This window comes from Podarcis erhardii (assembly GCF_964252035.2).
Source record: "Podarcis erhardii genome assembly, chromosome: 4".
NCBI lineage: Eukaryota > Metazoa > Chordata > Lepidosauria > Squamata > Lacertidae > Podarcis > Podarcis erhardii.
The window spans coordinates 69,955,038-69,974,097 of record NC_138508.1 but is presented as its reverse complement, the minus strand read 5'-3'; the positions used below and the strand labels follow the sequence as shown (position 1 = coordinate 69,974,097).

At 41.6% G+C, this 19,060-nt stretch overlaps 1 protein-coding gene across 4 annotated transcripts in view; it reads right to left on the bottom strand.

Moving 5' to 3' along the window:
* MID1 (midline 1) overlaps positions 1-19,060 on the bottom strand; it is a 283,968-nt gene that overhangs the window by 107,800 nt on the left and 157,108 nt on the right. For 2 of the 4 annotated variants that reach the window (XM_081858698.1, XM_081858702.1), the window contains exon 1: positions 3,787-4,048. The exons of the other annotated variants lie outside the window; for them this stretch is intronic. The gene's annotated coding sequence lies outside the window, so the exon portion shown is untranslated. Of the gene's footprint in view, positions 1-3,786; positions 4,049-19,060 lie in introns of those variants that run through there. 4 annotated transcript variants of the gene reach the window in all.

Sequence of the window (19,060 nt, the reverse complement as noted above, 5' to 3'; positions counted from 1 at the left end):
TCCCCCACCTCCCCTCTCTGTTCAGTTCTCAGAATATTCTAGTCCTAAATACATCCACTTGCTAACAACCAAATTTTCTTCTATCTACTTGGAATCAGAGCGCTGGCTGGCGTCTTCCCACTTTCTGTCAAAGTCCATCGCAAAATACTGCTGAAATGCATCTCCAGTGCTGAAGGAGTTTGTAGAAGGTGGTGGGGATTTGTGAAAGCAAGCTACTCCCAACTTGCAATGAAATATTGTACCTAGTGTATAAGGTAAAGAGTTAGGGAGTCTTTAGAAGATCCCACACTGCCCTCTCCAGTTTTCAAGTAAACCGCTCCTGCTAGCATCCTTACTAAGCTTTGCGAATTCTTAACCCAAAGTTTGTGCTTTTAAATCTGTAACCTGCTTTTCCTCAAAAATGACACGGAAGATAAATATTAAAACAGAATATAATCCTGAAAGAGGCACAGAGTTAACTGAGCATGCTATACGTGCTGCTTCAACTGCAGAAAACATCCTCCTGCCATTTCCTTGCATGACAAAAAGCAGGTTAGAGATTAGATGACCGTGTGGAAGCCTGACACATCTTCAAAGGAGCAAAAGTAGTTTTTCAAATGCCACATAGGTAGTTGAGTTTTCCATCACTGCCCACAGAGATATCATTCCTCCTATGTTTACAGTTATTCCTGTAATAAATGTTGGTTCTTGCAACCTTTCATAGCACAGCATACTCATAACACATCAATCAATATTTTTAATATATTTCATGACTTGTGGCTTGCTTTTCCAATAATGTCCCAGGCAGTTGTTTAATCAAGGCTATATAGTTAGTTCTCTATAGAACCTCCTGGCTTGCTTCTGCTTTAGTGAAGGCTGAATTTTATCAGTATGGCTGGCAGCATATTACATTTCTGTAGCTAATTCTTGCTCTTCCAGACAGCACCCAGACACAGATCTATGCCTTTCTGTCATTCTTGAGAATTTATATTTTGCATTGGTCAAGATCATTTATCAGGGCAATATAGGGCCTCCATTTCATAATAAGACACATCACTGTGCCTGAAAGTTAATAAATCCAAACTGTAGCACCATTGTTATGAGAAACTGGCTGGAAGATAACAGAAAGCCTGTTTTTGTCCAAGTGTCATTTTATTTATTATACTTTTAATTTAAATTCAGAATTAGTTTTCAGTTTTCTCACATCTCTGGCTTTTGGTCACATTCATCTCATTGTATTGAACTCTCAGTTTTTGAATCCCTGTTAGTTCTTCAGCTCTGCAAACCTCCAATAAACATTAGAAAAAATGTCAGTCTCTGTCTGGATGTGCATGAACTGTTCCATCTGCTGAAGAATGCTAGCTGATTGATCTGCTGGTTTGATGGAATTTTGTTCAGTACACGAAGATAAACAGATATTTCACTAAAGGCTACTAAAAGAAGAAATAGGGCACAGAAATGTGACCATCACAGTTCACTTCTAAGGCTGGTACACACCAAAGTTCAGTTAACCATACTTTGATACCACCACAGTCTTACTTCTGAGTAAACATGCTTAGGACTGCGTTGCACACATTTACGCAGAAGTAATTCATGTTCTGAATGAGATCCCTAGAAACTGTACTCAGGACTCCCAACATAGGATAGGAGCACACACACCCCATAGAACATTGGGGTGTGTGTGTTTACTTCCAAGTACAGAGCAAGTAAAAACGTAAGTCTCAGGAGCCCTCTCTTGACAGCCTTAATAAGGAACTAATTTAAGTGGAGTATCTGCACTGCTGATTCAGAACAGGGTCTGTTTCCTATACTGCAATCTTAAGATACAGGAGCACGCTGTGGTGCTGCAAAAATATATAACCAGAATCCCTAATACATGCAACTGACTCCTGCTCAGACATGTGCACTGCAAATACACATCAAGATTCTCACGGCGCATGCCAGAAGTGCGAATTACACAATCAGATGAAACACTTCATATCCCTTTGCCATTCTGAGACCACTCTTGGGTCTTGTAATGCGAGATACGGCTCTAAGTGACAGGCATAGAAGGGACAGGTGCATCCGTGACTAGGATGTTAATGAAGGAGGACATAAGGAGGGTCATAAGTGTCTCTTTTTGCACAATTGACAAATACGAGCAATGTCAAGTGTACACAGGAAAGATACAATAGCTGTTCAGAATAGCTAAATTATCACCAGGCCAAAACAAACAAAAAACCAAGCCTGAGCAGGGGAGTTAAGTGTATATTGAGGTGGACAAGTCTAATGAGGCAAAAAACATCTCGCTTGTTTCTTTTTGTGTTCATCAATACCACTTATGTGCATTTTTCATTACCACCATAAACCATTTCTTTTTAAACATCTTCCCTTCCTTATTACATTTTTGTTTGCCTCCCTCTCTCTCAAAGCCATACTTTGCACATTTGTCATTTGCTTTTTAAAGGTCGCCTGGAACTTCATTTTAACCAGAAGTACCTTAACTCAACATTTATGTAGAACGGAGTCCTGACTACTTTCAAAAGAGTACATATGAAATCTTTTAAAAAGTATCTTTAAGCTTCTTTCTTGAAAACTTCTCTTAGCCAAGCTCCCTCTGGTGGTTATAATGAATCTCAGGATGCTCCAGGCACTGCGCGGAAAATGATCTGATTGAGCACAAGTAAATAAATTGCTTTCCTACAAGGCGAGCCAGCTCCACAAGTAGGCATCTCAAGGGAAGCAATCTTCCCAGAATTTCCCTCTCATTCTTGTTTGTGAAATTACTCTGATCACCATTAAAATACTCCTCCAATCTTATTTTCTGAAAATGGGAAGAATATGAGGAGTTTTATTGTCCATACAGGTGCAAACTGTCTCTTCTCTTTACTCTTCGTCATTACAGAGTTAAGCAGATTCACAGTGCAATCCTAACAGTGCCTAAGCAACTCCTGCTGAATGCGATGGGACTTACTCCCAGGTAAGTGGGGTTTAGGATTGCAGCCTCTGTCTTGCTCTCCCCCCCCCTCCACCTGCAAACAAAAAATACCTTCCAGGTATTGGCAATGTCCCAGTCAGTTGTTAATTAAATATGGAATTATCAAAAAGGAATCTTTAAAGAACAGGGTTTCCCCTCCCCCAAAATGAAAACTGTAAGAAACAACAAAAATCTGCCATGGCGCATTATATATATATATAAAATCATTCAAAAATCATCAACCATTTATCTGTCAGTACTGAAAACTTCACAAATTACAACAACAGACTCTTTTGTTAGCGCTTACATGTGCTAAACTGGAACGTGAATAGATTGCATTTCCCTTCGTTTAATAAATAAAACAATTGCAAGAGCTTAACGAGCAAAAGGTGTTGAAATATTAAAATAATGACGTTCGGGTAGAAATGCTATATACGCTCAGCATTTGATGGCATGCTTGCAGGAGCCCAGCAACTTATGCTACTGTGGATTGTCACGAACAAAAGGTAGGAGCGCAATAGATGCGATGCCACCCATTTAAAGCTGAGCAAACGGGAGCTGACAAGGCAAATCCCGGGGAAGGGATCCTTTGCCATCAGCCCCCCCCCCTTTTTTTCAAAACCGATCGCCCTTGCCAATGACGTCACCAACTACCAGCTTTTGGGGGGGGGATGTTGAATCCAGAAGGCAAAACTTGCAAAATCAGCTTCCAACTCAAAACGACCCACAGCTCTACAGAATCAAGTAATTAAATGCGGAGGATCAGCACCACCCAGTTCCCCTAACCCACCTCTCTGGGTTTCCCCCTTCGCTTCCTGCCTCCAGAGCAGCTTTTGCCGCGTGTGTCTTACCTGCCTCATGTTTAGAATCCCATTATCCATCCAGCCAGAAACAAGAGAGTTTCAGGAGGAAACGAAATCCCATGCGCAGTTCCCAACAAGCCGGCAACTTTCCGCCTCCCTGCTCCTTCCGTATGTCCCCCGCTCGAGAGAGCGCGCGCTCGTCAAGACAATGTCAAGTTTCTCCACCTTGTTGTGCCCTCTTCTCCCTGCTAGCCTATTGCAAGTCAGGAGAAGCGAGCCAACTGTCCGCCGAGCTCCTATTTCAAATCACAGCTCAGATATGTCGTAGTTGGCTGAATTAGGCCATGAAATAGCCTCACCAATCAGGAGAAGGGGGAGGGAGGAATCACACATAAAGGGCTGCCTACACGAGGATTAGGAAAGCTTTCAAGGATTTAAGAGGCTGAAAAGCAGCTGGAAACAGTGTCTCAGGCTACAAAGGGGGAAGTCAATTTGTGGTATGAGAGATTATTTTCATTCTTATCTAACTTCTCCGTGTCCACTCTTAACCTGAAAGGCTCCTGGGATACGCCAATGAAATATTTGATTAAAAATAAAATGTTAAGCTGAAACTCAAGTGACAATCTCTCTCCTACATAACTGTGGCTAGGAAAGGCGGAATTGCTTAACAAGCTCCAACAATGTTAATAAGAATGTGCATTGCATTTGCATAGCTACACCCTTCCCCGATAGCGATGCAGAGAGCTACACAAAAGAACGGGCACGTTTTACGACTGTAAAGTTTTCACCAGCAGATGATATACTTTCTCATATCCAGGATTCATACTAAATGGCAATAGCCTTGAATAGCATTTTTTAAAGGTGTTTTAAAAAGAAAGGAACGAAAGTAATGCCCATAATTTATCCCCACATCTGTAGCAATAGATTCACACATTAAACAATCTAGAGAAAATTACTAGGGGATTTTATGCCCTTCTTGAAATGGGGTCTGTCTGCTCATTTTGTTTAGTCTCTCTGACCCCTGCTTTGAAGCTGAGTCTAGTATATGGCCTTTGGGTTGTTTACACTGTTCTTTTTTTAAAAAAGAAGAAGAGTGCACATAAATGTACACATTTAAACAAAAGTACTAAAACCCTCATCTCCCTTTTTACACTTCTCAGCTTTTAAGATCAGCTAAGAAATAGGCTGTTACGGTTCCACTCTAAATGGAAATCTGTCTTTTGATCTCTAGGTACAATCAAGCAAAACCGAAGTCTGAATAAAGGCTCATAATCATGGATTTGCTACAGCAATGACTGTACTTATCTAGCTGAGTAGTAAATCACTACCCAGAAAATGCCTCACAAGTCAGAAATCTCTTGCAGCTGAACAAAAATGTGTTAGAAGTATACTATCAACACTGAAATACCAGAGCCCAATAAATCTATTCCCTTTCTCTCTCTCTTCTTCAAGGTGCCTAAGCATGCAAAAATATGGAGAAACCCAGACAATTTATTAGTATTCCTATCAGTGGCGTAGCGTGGGTTGTCAGCACCCGGGGCAAGGCAAGTAATTTGCACCTCCTAACCCGTGGATTTGCGCCCCCTAACCCTAACCCCCAGATGTTGCGCCCCCTAACCCTAACCCCCAGATGTTGCAGCCAGCCCCCCCTGCACCCCCCACGCTACGCCACTGATTCCTATATATTATCCAGATTTCTGGGTGGGTGAGAAGATATTATGAAACTTTCCTGTTTACTAAGGTTTTGACAGATGACACACAAGCTTACCACTCACAGCACAATATTTGAATCTGATAACATGGACATAACATGGATTTCCAGAGATGTAGGGTCAGGTTTGATATCCTGCAATAAAAGCCACTGTAAGAGTGTAAGAACATAAAAAGAAGCCTCCTGGATCAGGCCAAAAGTTCACCTAATCCAGCATTCTGTTCCTACAGTTGCAAACAAGATGCCTACAGGAATCCCAGAAACTGAACTTGAGCACAACTCTCCCACTTGTGTTCCCTCATCGACTGGTACCCAGAGGCGTAAAGGTAAAGGGACCCCTGACCATTAGGTCCAGTCATAGACGACTCTGGGGTTGTGGTGCTCATCTCGCTTTACTGGCCAAGGGAGCCGGTGTACAGCTTCTGGGTCATGTGGCCAGCATGACTAAGCTGCTTCTGGTGAACCAAAGCTGCGCACGGAAACACCATTTACCTTCCCGCTGGAGCGGTACCTATTTATCTACTTGCACTAAGTGCTTTCAAACTGCTAGGTTGGCAGGAGCAGGGACGAACGACGGGAGCTCACCCTGTCGCGGGGATTCAAACTGCCGGCCTTCTGATCAGCAAGCCCTAGGCTCTGTGGTTTAACCCACAGTGCCACCCGTATCCCACCCAGAGGCATACTAAGACCTAAATGGCCTCAGACCTGTTTATCTGAAGGAGTGTCTCCACCATCGTTCAGAATGGACACTGAGGTCTAGTTCCAAGGGGCTACTGGCAGTTCCCTCCCTGCAAGAATTGTGAATGCCCAAGTTCAAGAAATAGCAATCATATCATGCTGATTTACAAGATGAATGGGGCAAATCAAGAGTGCCTGGCCTTGTCAGGAGTTACTGACTCTTTCAGCACATTTCCACCAGAGATTCCTGCCCCAGCTTTAAGAGTCTGAAGTGAGCACAGGGGTGGCATTCTGAGGACTAATCATTTGAACAGGATCTTAGTGAAAAGGGGCAGGCAGGCAGGGGCAGCAACCCCCCCAATCAATAAAATTCAATAGATACATAGCAAACTGAGGTTCTACTCCCCCTAACAAAAGGCCTGCCTCCCCTAACAAAAATCCTGGCTACACCCATGTGTGTTTACCAGTCTTATTACTCTTCCTGCCACAAACTTATAATGCTGCCTTTCAAGGAACAGGGAGACTAGGAGCTGATGGAGTCAAAAGAGAATCTTTACATTAAACAGATACTCTTATTCCAAGAACACATAATCTGTAGCACCTTCCAACCTGAGAACGACTTGAAGAAAGCTGTTCTTCCTCTTTTTTTCCCCCTCTTAGGAAAAATGGACTTCCCTTCCTTTCATGAAGTCAGAACAGAAATAAAATTCTCTAGAGAAAACTAGAGCCTTTGAGATGACATGTGTATCCTATTTTCTTCATGGTTTCTCTGCCTTTACTTTTCCCTCCTTCTTGCCTTTTCACTGTGCTGTATCCATTAAGGTTCACTGAACCTTGGAAAGCTGCAAGCTATTGCATGTCATGCAGGGTAAAACTGCTGAGGCAGCTATTTTTATGTGGCCAACCAAGTCTCAGCACTTTGATGCGACAGTATTTAGATGTAGGTGGCATACTTGAAAGCATACATTTAACCATTATAATTACTCTGTTTATCCTTGGTCGCAGAAGGAAACATATCTATAATATACTTGCATGTACCTAATCATCAGTATTAGTCACCACTATTTTTCCATGTTAAAATTACCATTCACTGATGTCAATAATGGAGTAGTTCTAAGAGGTTGGGGGTAAAAGATGTGGGTTTGCGTCAGCAGTTGTTCAACAGTAAAACACCTGGTGTCAGTGAAGTTAACTTTCTATTCAAATAAACCAAAACAGCACAAGGTTAGTAATCACTGCAACTCTCCCCAGTAGGCCTTTCCTCAGTGAGGCAGTTGCGAGGACTGAAGGTCCCTGTCTTCCCACTGCTCTCCCCTGGGGTCCTCATTCAGCAGCCTAAGGCTTCTTTGCCTGGCCTCTCTTTGTTCTGCCCTCTTCATTTCTCTGCATGTTCTGGAAGAGCAAGGTTGGGGAGCTAGTCACAGCAGGTGGGAGAGACTCCCTTCTTCCGCAGCCTGCCTCATCTCAGTCTCCTGCTACCCCCTCCTCTCCTGTCTCCGAGTCTGGACTGCCCTCTGCCACAGCTCTTCCTGCTCACTAAACCCTGTTACCTCTTTTTTTTTATTTTTTTAAATCCTGTTACCTCTTTACAGTTTCCTACCACTCCTCTGCATCCAGCCAGTCCCGGACAGCTGGAGGGAATTATAAAATTAGATGAGAATGTGGCAGATCCACTGCCTGCTGCGGCTGCCACTACTCAGTGATTACTTAATTATACAGGTATTTCTGTCTTTCCTGCCTGGTGCTTATGCATTACTCAGGGTGGCCTTACGGCAATTTAAATGAGGCAATGTTGTAAAATAAAAGACATTAGAAATGTCTGACAAAGGTGGACACCGCCGATAAAACATTACTTTTACAACAGCTGCTTAGCACACAAAAGTTTGCCAGGATGTCTTTGCCACCTGGCAAAAGGCAGCCAGAGAGGGAGCATCCATGCTTTATGGAACAAGGTGTTCCAAAGTATTGGTGCAGCGAGTGTTTCTGACATTGTTTCAGTTCCCTCACACAGGATTTTCTTTCTTTTACCCAGCAGATTGGCTGTATCCTTCCTCTGCCCTCTTTTTCTATTGAGACTGCCAACTAAAGGATCAATCATGGAAAATTCACAGAATCGTATTGGATGGGTGACATTTTATTGTCCTTCTCCAAAACTTAAGCTTTCACAGTGCCCTCTTATGGTCAAATTCATGTCTGACAATTCTTAGAAGAGGGATTTGTTATTTTTTTCTTCGCAGCTCAGAATTTAAGTTTACTTTCACAAGGGGGACTTAACTACAGAATGATGGAGGATAAATATACCTCTGTGGTGGCTTCACTGGAAATGATTGTGTAAATTCTCCTTTAGAATTGGAAGAAATTGTGCTATTTATTTATTCATCCATTCACTATATTCAGCTAGCCAGTGCACAAAGCAATACAACGTTAATTAAAAATACGATATAAATCAATGCAAAATTAATTGAAATAAACTGAAACACAATTTAAAACTGAGAGGGCCAGGCTGTGAAGCGTACATTGTTTAAATGGCCTAGGATAATAGAAAAGTCTTCAGCTGGTTGTTTGTATTTAACAAAACTTATATACCACTTGGTTGTAACAAAACCTCTAAGTAGAGATGATTTCCTAGTATACCAAGTACTACATGTGCTTTGATATGTGCTTTGTGTGCAGGCTTTAGTGACAAGAGTACCTCTGTACTCAACAAGCAGAGCTGTCCCTTCATTAAAATGAATGAGGATGCCCTTGTGCATAAGGGGCATTGTGCACAGCAGATTTTGCCAGCCAAGGAGCTGCTGGATCTGGGCCTTATCAAACAGGACCTTGAATTCAGTAGATTGCAGCAGGGGCTCAACTTATGATTTATCAAGGTTTCGTTGAATTGCTTTCCAAAATAACACGGTTGTTGTCATAGGGCTAGGGAAATGGAGATGAGAATTTCCAATTCTCAGGGCAGCCACTAAAGCAAAAAGCACAACCGCCATAAATTAGCACTTAAGGATCAGAGGAGAATCTTGCCTCCCCCTCCTGAGCTATACCAGATGTATAACGACTGGAGCTCAGGATGTGAGAGTGGGGAGAGAGATTTTTTTTCACCTGACTTACATTTGTTCCATCTCATATTTTTAAAAGAAAGTGTGTGTTTTAAAAGCGTTTAAAAGGTGGGGAGGAAGGAGGGGAAACAGAAATATTTCCACTGACCATTCTACTTATATCTAGTGAATTAAACAAAAACAAAACAAAAAAATGCCATTTGCATTTCTACCATTGAAACCAGACTGAATGAAATACATTATAAACTTACTTTATTCTCTTCATCTGTGATTTTGGAAATAGCACCCTGAAGAAGACAAGGATATTCTTGCTGCAGTCCTATATCTACTTACCCACTGAATGCGCTCATTTGACTTCTGAGTAGATATGCACAAGACTGCACTCTCATTTCTCAAGCAGCAATAATATGAGCAGAATATGTAAGTTGTTTCAAAAGAGAAGATAATTAATATTTGAACTATAATTTGAAAGCATGATGAGGGCATGGATTTTGTAAGGAGATTAAAATAAAACTTGGACAAATGTAACCCATAAAGTAACAGAATGTTCCTAAATGGGTTAGGGGAAGTTAAGTGACACTCACTGCTTCCAATGCCCTGCTGGCTCTCTTCAGCTAGGGTGGGAGTTGGAGACAGGTTTTCTTAACTTACGGTAACTTAAGCAAAATCGGCTGTTCCTAAAATTGGGAGCCTATGGAATCTTGCTAAATTAAAATTTAAGTTCACTATTCAGTATTGGCATCCGCCTGTCTCGAAAGAGAATGCAGTGTACCTCTGGGAGTGAAATCAAACTGCTGTGTTAGCAGCATGGAAGTGACCTTTCTGGGGTGCAAGCCTGGGCAGTGTTTTATGGAAGTTCTGGGCTGCCCTGATGACTACCCCCCTTTCAACCTCGCTGACGTGGTCCAAAGGAAAGCAGAGCAATATGTTTGGCACCAGATGGACTTCAGGAATTGCTGGAAGGAGCCACCCAACCATCTTAGGGAATCACTCTGGATCTGTATAGGGTTTACTCCTTAGCCTTCCCCCCACTCCGCTCCCAAAGATATCCCACAAGGCAGTGGAGGTTTGGGATCAGAGTTTCCCTTCTCTTAGATGGGCCACCTTTCCAGGTTGATGAGCCCCATCTGCCTCACACTTCTCTCTACAGCAACTTTTCTCAACCTGTGTGTCCCCAGATGTTGTTGAACTACAACTCCCATCACCCCGAGCTAGCAAGGCGAGAGCTCAGGGATGATGGGAGTTGTAGTCCAACAACATCTGGGGACACATAGGTTGAGAACCGCTGCTCTACAGCATGTACAGAAACTGCCTTCTTGACCATCTGACCCACTATTGGTCTTATCCGCGCAATCTGCCAGAGCCTGCCTTTGCATGCAGGATAAGTCCCTAATTCACTGAGGGTTTGAGATCCATCAGATACCCATCTGGTTTAGCCAGCCAGCCAAAGCTGTTCCTGGGGTGTGGTCATTGTCACATGCTGACAGATTCTAGGAGCCACATGTGAGAGCTGAGTGCAGGGTGGACACCAAAGGAGGACAAACTACCCTAGAAGGAGCATGACGTGTCCTTCACCAGAGGTACTACCTTTGTCCTAACATCCCAAGGTTGCAAATACATAAGAGCACCAGAAATATAGCACTTGAGCTCATTCACACTTGAACCAATGGTTTCTTGGAATGACAACACAAGAATACAGTCCTGAAATCATGTCTGAAAATACATGAAGTATGGTTGAATGTGTGGGAGTGGCCGTAGGATGATCAATATTAATTTACACAATGCTATTCCAATTTGTTTACCTAACATTACTGAGAAAAGTTATTTCCCTACTTACATTAATGCATCTATTTTCTTTAAAAATAAATCTGTGCTGGTACCAGCAAAAAATATTTTTGGCATTTTTATTAAAAGGTTTTTAACACATGGAAGTGTTGGCTACATTTCCTTTCATTGCCTGTGTTTCTCTGGACAGATATCCAATCCTTTAGATTCCAGAGTCTGGTTAAAATTCATGTGGATTAAATTAGGCACAGGAAGTTTCTGATATTATATTCCCACAGCGTAATGAAATGGAGTGCATTAAATTTAAGCAAACCAATAAAAACATACACAACATGATAGAGTTCAAACCATATTGCCTAATCTCATGGTTTCCAAAGGGTGAGAAAAGCCATTTCATGTCACCCTAGGTCTTTGCTAATAGATGTGTAGGTATTAAGCAAAAGTAAAGAATAAAAACAGGCCATTCTTAAAATGATTAGGATAAACAGAAATGGAAAAAGAGGGGGGGGGGCACAGAAAATACACTGGAAATATTACTATTCCTCAAGGAATCTAAAATTATCATGAGGGTCTCTTTTGTTTTCCCCTTCACCTGAAGTCCTAACATGTACAGTCCTATCAAACAAATAAAAAGGTTTTCATAGTAAGACTTAATAGTAAGAACACGTTCACAAATAGGCTTCCTCATCTGACAGAATAACAAGAAAATCAAGAAATGCCATTGCATCCCCTTATAACTTCAAGCAATCCTGGAAAAAGAGGAAGTGTAGTATTTTTGTTTTATTGTGTTCTCAGGCTAATAAACTGGCAGTGCCTTTTGCAACAAAAACATTCAACATCCTGCTCTGCTTAATTTGTTTTGAAATACTAGGAAATAGTGGTACAGACAATCCAGGCTATAGGTGCAACTTCCAAACTGTGGGAAAATGGCTGTGTTCCAGGCAGTTTACTCTTTTCCTGAGCCCTTCACCCATCTAGACATCCCATAGTTTGGTCACCCATTGTGGCAGTTGGATCCATGTCCCAGCACAGTGGACAAGTACGACACATGGTAGAAGGGACATGTAAACTTTGGATAGTATGGTAGTCATCCAGTCATCTATTTTTTCTCGTCTACTTGGTCAAACCACCAACATCGAACTCCCATTCTCTATTATGTAAAAGCAATTCTTGTTTTTATGCCCAGCTTTGAGGAACACCAGGGGTGGGGAGGCAGGGAGAAGAAATGCAACACCAGCAGCAACATAGATTTTGATTTTACAACCACATAATATTGCAAATCAACCTATTTTAATAACCTGAGGATGAAGTATTTTAATTTCCTTCACCAGGCTTCGTCATATCATCATCATCATTCTTATCATCATCATAACCTAAGTAACTAAGAAACTTGCTCAGAATTTTACCCTCTCTGTTCTTTTTTCCTTTTACAGCTGTTCTTCCCACACCGCTTAATAAACTTTCTGTTCCCAAGAATAGACATCTTTAGCAAGCCTGATCTTGCATTCCTTGTATCAACAAAACTCTTTATTGACTGACCTCTGTGTGCATTATGAGGGCACTCTCAAGACGTGGCATACACAATCTTGTGTGCCTTTCTGTGAATGTGTAAACATGCACATTTAAACAATCTGCCTTTCCGCCCCCCTTCACAGGACTTATCAACAGATCCAGTGAATGGGACAATTACTACAATGCAAGAAGTACGTGATCATCCCTAATGCACAAGGATAAGAAATAGCACCGTAACAATGCAAAGCATTATAATCTTCCAGTGTGAACAGAGTGCAAATTATTTCACCTGTACAGTATACTACCCAACATTATTATAAGCAGGACACCACAGAACAAAAAAGAGGTGGTTGGTAATGGGGAGGAGGAAGCAGATCTTAGAAAAGTAACTTGTCATACTGCAACAACATAAAATTAAGCAATTATAGCCATACCTGGACACACGGCTCATTGATTTCAATAGGCATCCACCTTCATATAAATGCCTTGGGCTTAGCTGCTGAGAAGATTGCTAGGATATTTCTCCACTACATTTACAAATGAAGGTAGGTCAGGAGGAAGAAAGAGGCCAAAATGCTACTGCAGGCGCACAAGGGTTTATGGCACAGCCAGTAAAAATTTCAAGTAGAGATAAATGATGTTTGGCGATCCAAGCCAGAATTAGTTGCTATGCTTTAGAGTTTAGGATATGATGGAGCTTGTTGCTGTTAACTACTATCTACCAGACTCATTCATTCATGAGCTAGTTGCTTAAGCTATTACAATCTGGAACACATTTTTATGAATCCATATATATATATATATATATATATTCAAAGTGTATTCAAATATATATATATATTCAAATATTCATATATATATATATATAATCTCCATCCCTTCCTCCCATAAATTCAGGGTGGTGTAGATATCATTACATCATTTATAAAAGATAGAAATGTTTGTTAGAAAAAGACACTTGTCCCATGTTACACAGCCGCCTTACGACCAGAGATCCACACTACAGTGAGGTTGCCATCATTTGAATCCAAACATTATGGGCTTGGGGGTGCAGAGATCATAGGCAACTGGGGGTGAACTTGGGAGAAGGGAGGGGAAACCTAGCATTTTCAAGAAGACTTTATTCATTGTGTAGGCAAGGAAATAAGCCCAGTCGTTTTTGGTGGGTTTGGGGATAGAATCCACGATGCAGAATGCATCTTTTGCCTTCCATTTCCTTATTCCATTTCCTTATTTTAATCTAGGAACATAAACACCTTAAATGGAGTCAGAGCATCAGTTCATCTAGCCTGGTGTTGCCCATATGGTGTTTGTACATACTGCTAAGCCAAAGCATGGCTTGGTAAATGAACATGGAATTTCCTGGAGAGACAACATTCCCCAGTCCTTTTAGTTCAGTGTAGCATGCCAGGGTCATCGAAACCTGGGATCATACTTAAGCTCCTTAACCACAGTCTATAGGCAAAGTTTGGCTTACAATGCTGTGTGAACTAGACCACTGACAATCCTCCAGTTAAACGTTATATAAAGTCAAGCTTTATATAAACAGAGAAATACAAATATTTCTGTGCAAAAATGAATGTACAGTTGAAACTTTGTGTGAGGTATGAAATCACTAGTGAGTATCTCCTATTTGCAATATGAGATACGGTAAGTAACCTGGTGCCCTTTACCATTTGTAAACTACTTTGAGGTTTTCTTTACAATCAAGTGGCATATTTTGTTAAAGAAAATGAATAAATATATTTACAGGGCTGTTGTAAACCTTTTTAAGGCAATGTGAAGAACACATTAAATCATTTAATAGTTGCTAAGGATTCTTAATGGAGCAGGAACCGGCAAGCCACTCCTGTATCCCTGCCAAAAAAAACTCCACGGACAAAGGAGGCAGTGGAAGACAGGAGTGCCTGGCGTGCTCTGGTCCATGGGGTCACGAAGAGTCGGACACAACTAAACTAAACAACAACAACAAGGATTCTAAATAATGTCATATCATTCCCTGTTGTGCTGTTATCCACCTCAAATTCTAAGCACTACTTTTAAAACTATTGTGGCATTTTGATGCACATTTCATTAAGAAGTTGCTGTTTTTCAAGCACATTCATATCCCTTGGTACAGAGGTTGCTATAGTTACTATGTTCTATATGACACCATATACTAAGCAGATGTACGAAGCCTATGTGCATATCAATTTTCATTATAAATTAATTCTTTAACTCCTGGCTCCAAAAGGCTCCACTCTCTTCTTCTCCCCACCCTTGAAATAATTTCCAGAACTTTTAGGTTTTCTTTCTGAATGTCACTTTTTAACATTGCTTATCCATTAAGTCAAGGGAGAATTCTGTGGCTTCTTTTGTACGTAGAAAAAAAGTAGGGAAGCTAGTGAACTCATTATCAAGAGAGTTTATAATTAAATTGAAGAATGAGTGAATCACTGGCTGCACTGAAAAAGCTCCTTCTTTTTCCAAAGGGTTTAATGAATCATAGAAAGATGTTTACAAGGCCCTATTCTGAACAAAGTGCTCCATGTTAGCATGGCAATGGACCATGTCACTTTTAATAGCTTGAACCTTTCTTCTTCTCTTTTTAAACGAACCATTATGGCTGTTCTATGTTGCTCATCCAACCAACAACTGATTCACCTGGTTTGCATTTTAAATTGCTGGACCTGAAGGTGATATTTAGGAAATCTACTGTCAGACGTGCAAACTGTGAGGAAAGAAAAAATGTCACACTAAATCATGACAGATTAATACGGTATTATTCATGGGCATATGCTTTCATACCGTCGGAAAGTCATGCTTAAGTAAGTTGCTTTTACACTAACAATATGTGGCAATTGTTCTCCTTGCCATCGTTAGGAGCCATTGAAGCTACATGCTTTTCAGTCCCATTGATTTTAAATAGAAGGGGGATTTGAGTAGGAAATGGGGTTTCATATGTGGGTTTAGATCATGGGTAGGCAAACTAAGGCCCGCGCAACCGAGGTGGTGGGCTGAAATTCTGGCCAAAGTCTTTGATGCAATTAATTCTACGGGGCTTATCCCTAGGTCATGGAAGGAGGCCGTGATCGTACCAGTCCATAAAAAGGGTCCCCCTGCTGACCCAGAGAACTATCGGAACATCAGCCTTTTGTCTATCATCGGGAAAATCTATGCAAAATTTTTGCTGTCTAAGCTGTCCCATTGGGCATACGACTCAAATTTGATTGGCCATGAACAAGCGGGCTTTAGGAACAATTATTCGACCACTGACCATATGGTAATTATGTATCATCTTGCCAGAAAATATTCTGCCCCGAGTCGGGGGCGCCTATGTGTCGCTTTCATAGACTTAAAGGCCGTCTTCGACAGTATCCCAAGAAACTGTCTATGGAAGAAATTAGAGAGATGGGGCATAGATAGAAGGCTGTTATGGCTTATAACCCAATTACACCACGGGTCGTCAGCTAGAGTGAGACTCACACCGGCGGGAAACCTATCCAATGAGGTCCCAATAAATAGAGGAGTGCGCCAAGGCTGCATTTTGGCCCCACTCCTCTTTAACTTGTTTATTAGCGACATGAAGCTCTTTCTGAGTGAGTCTCAAGCCAACATTCATGCCCCCCGCCTAGCTGATTTTCGCTGCCCTCTGCTCCTATATGCTGACGATGCAGCGATCCTTTCCTATAGAGTCGGTTTATGCAGAGCTCTAAAGATTTTTGTGGCTTATTGCAAACTCAACCATCTGACAATTAATCATGGAAAATCTAAAGTACTGGTCTTTACCAGGTCTCGGAAAACTTACAGCTGGAAGTTAGATGGAGTCCAATTAGAACAGGTTTTCAAATTTAAATACCTGGGAGTCTTTTTTCACTACAACCTAAGCTGGAAGCCACAGATACAGTATTTACTGAACAAAGGGAAAACAATACTTTACACTCTACTCCAATTTTTTGCGGTCGACGGAGCCTCCCACATCCCTTCTGCATTGAAGGTGTACCACGCAAAAGTGGTTTCCACCCTCTGTTATGCTGTCCCGCTCTGGGCCCCAGGGTCCAATTTAACATCGCTGGGGACATTGCAGAATCAGTTTCTCCGTCGCCTCCTGAAACTCCCCATGTGTGTGAGCAATGCAGCCATACATCTGGAGCTAAGGATTGCATCATTGGAGACTGTCATCTGGAAGCGAGTCTTTGGCTATTGGCTGTCCTGCTGGCATAGGCTTCCCGACCATTACCTCTTTCAGTGCCTCTGGCGGGATGACTTTGTTAATCCGTGGGTAGGGAAAATCCATACCAAACTTCTGAGCATCGGAATTTCCCCAGCGGACTCCTTAAAGATGAACCTACGCTCAGCCAAAAGCCTTATTGAGCAAAGATTAGCAGACATTGAAAATCAACACAACCTCTCCAGGGGTGGGGGTGTCTGCTCCCCCAGGTATCATGGAATAACCCCACCACTTGGCCTTCCATCATACATGTCATCTCTTTCATCTGTACCACACCGACTTGCATTTATTCGTGCAAGGTTCAATGTTTTTCCATCGAACCTGCTGAGCCACAGATTTTCCAAGGGTTTGGTGTCTCCGCTATGTGAGTGTGACGGGAAAACAGTTGAATCTCTTCCACATATAATGTTCAACTGTCCCTTACATAGCATAGCCAGGACTAAATTCCTGGGTCCTGCTTTACTGCGCTTGGTTGGCAGGCCTGTTGAGTCACATGCCGCACTGCTTTTGCAGGATACAGATCCTTCTGTAACTCTGCAGGTGGCGAGATTCCTGAATGCGGTTATCTCACACACAAAAACCACCAAAAAACAACATCAACAACAAAAACTAATCGGACAGTTATGATGAGAGTGCATGACGGATCTCGTCTCCAGTTCTCCTTTTTCTGTGAACTGTCCCTTGGATCTTTCCGGGCCTCAAGCTGTTATTTGTCACTGCTCAATGACCCACCCTTCATGACACACCCATCATGGTGTTCCCCTTCTGTTGTTAGATGTATTGGTTTTTATGTTTCTGTGCTTTTATGTTTGTACATATTTTATGGGCTAATAGCCGTAAATAAATTATTATTATTATTATAACTAAGGCCCAGGGGCCGGATGTGGCTCAATCACCTTCTAAATCCGGCCCGTGGACGGTCCGGGAATGTGTGTTTTTACATGAGTAGAATGTGTGCTTTTATTTAAAATGTATCTCTGGGTTATTTGTGGGGCACAGGAATTGGTTCATTTTTTTTTCTTTCAAAATCTAGTCTGCCCCCCCCCCCCAAGGTCTGAGGGACAGTGGACCATCCCCCTGCTGAAAAAAATTGCTGACTCTTGGTTTAGATGCAGTTGTTCAAATGTTGGCTTGGTCCTCTGGCGAATAACCACTTCCTAAATCCTGCTGAGCTTGCACTGACCAGACCAGATGGTCTGGGCATCATCTGCTTCCCCCTTCTATTTTTATTTCTTAAAAAAAATCCCTCTCATCATTTACATACGCCAACCCCCCAACCGCCATAGTTTCTCTCCCATGTGGTGTTTCTGGGGAATGGAAGGCCTCTCTCAATCTGCTCCTGCGTGCCCCTTTTCTTCTCAGATACATTAGGAGTTATGATGGTGGAGCTTTCCACCACTCCACTCAGGAGGTCTCCAGCAGTGGACCTTCTTCTCCACCAATGGACCTCCCACTCCACTGGCAGAGATGGAGATACTCAATATTCTTCATTCACCTCCCCCCCCCCCCCGAGGAGCTTTGGATTGCTCTCTGTGTCAATAAAAATGTGTATTTTATTAGGTTTGTTAAAAATATGAACAAAACATTTTGCTTAATCTCTGTCAGTCTCTACTGAGTAATTAGTACCTGTAGCATTCATTTCATACATTTATTCTGTTATGAATATTAACGGGCATTGATCCCCTTAAATAATTATTTTGCATCGCTGCCTTTTGTCATGAAGAAATGTAGAAGACTGCATTCGCCAAACAAAGAAACACTTTCTAAACAGTGAAATTAATTTAACTAAGAATCGAAACTATGCCATTCTAGCAATTGGTGAATGACTACTCACATAAATTAACCCACTGAAGTATATGAGCCTGATGCCATGAATACAACTATAGTCATCTTTCAATATTCAAAGGATCATTTTCCAAATTTGTACAAAATAATTGCACAGAATATCCTAAAATGGGACATGTTTCATGTTAAACAAATTACTTTTAAAAAAGCATTAACCAGCAGCCCAAGAGGATTATATGCTTAACAGAAATGAGTAGTAAACATGCAACCACTTTATTTAAAACCCAAAATAGCCAGTATATTTCTTGCATCAAAATTAAAGTTTAAAATATTTTTGTGATACAGTGAACCATGTTAAAAATGGCCATGTGTTCAATTTTTAAAATAAATTTTAAAGTGAATATTTTTCATTTACCAACAATTTACCCCCCTGTACTGATCTCTTTTTAAAAACTCTCTCCTGGAGAGAGAGGGTTTGTCATCCTTCCTCCTATCAGTTTCTTCCTGTGGCTCACAGAGTGTTTTGAGGTTGCTACTGAAATTGTCAACGGTAGTCCTAGGCGACAAAAGTGCAGAATGAGGAATGCA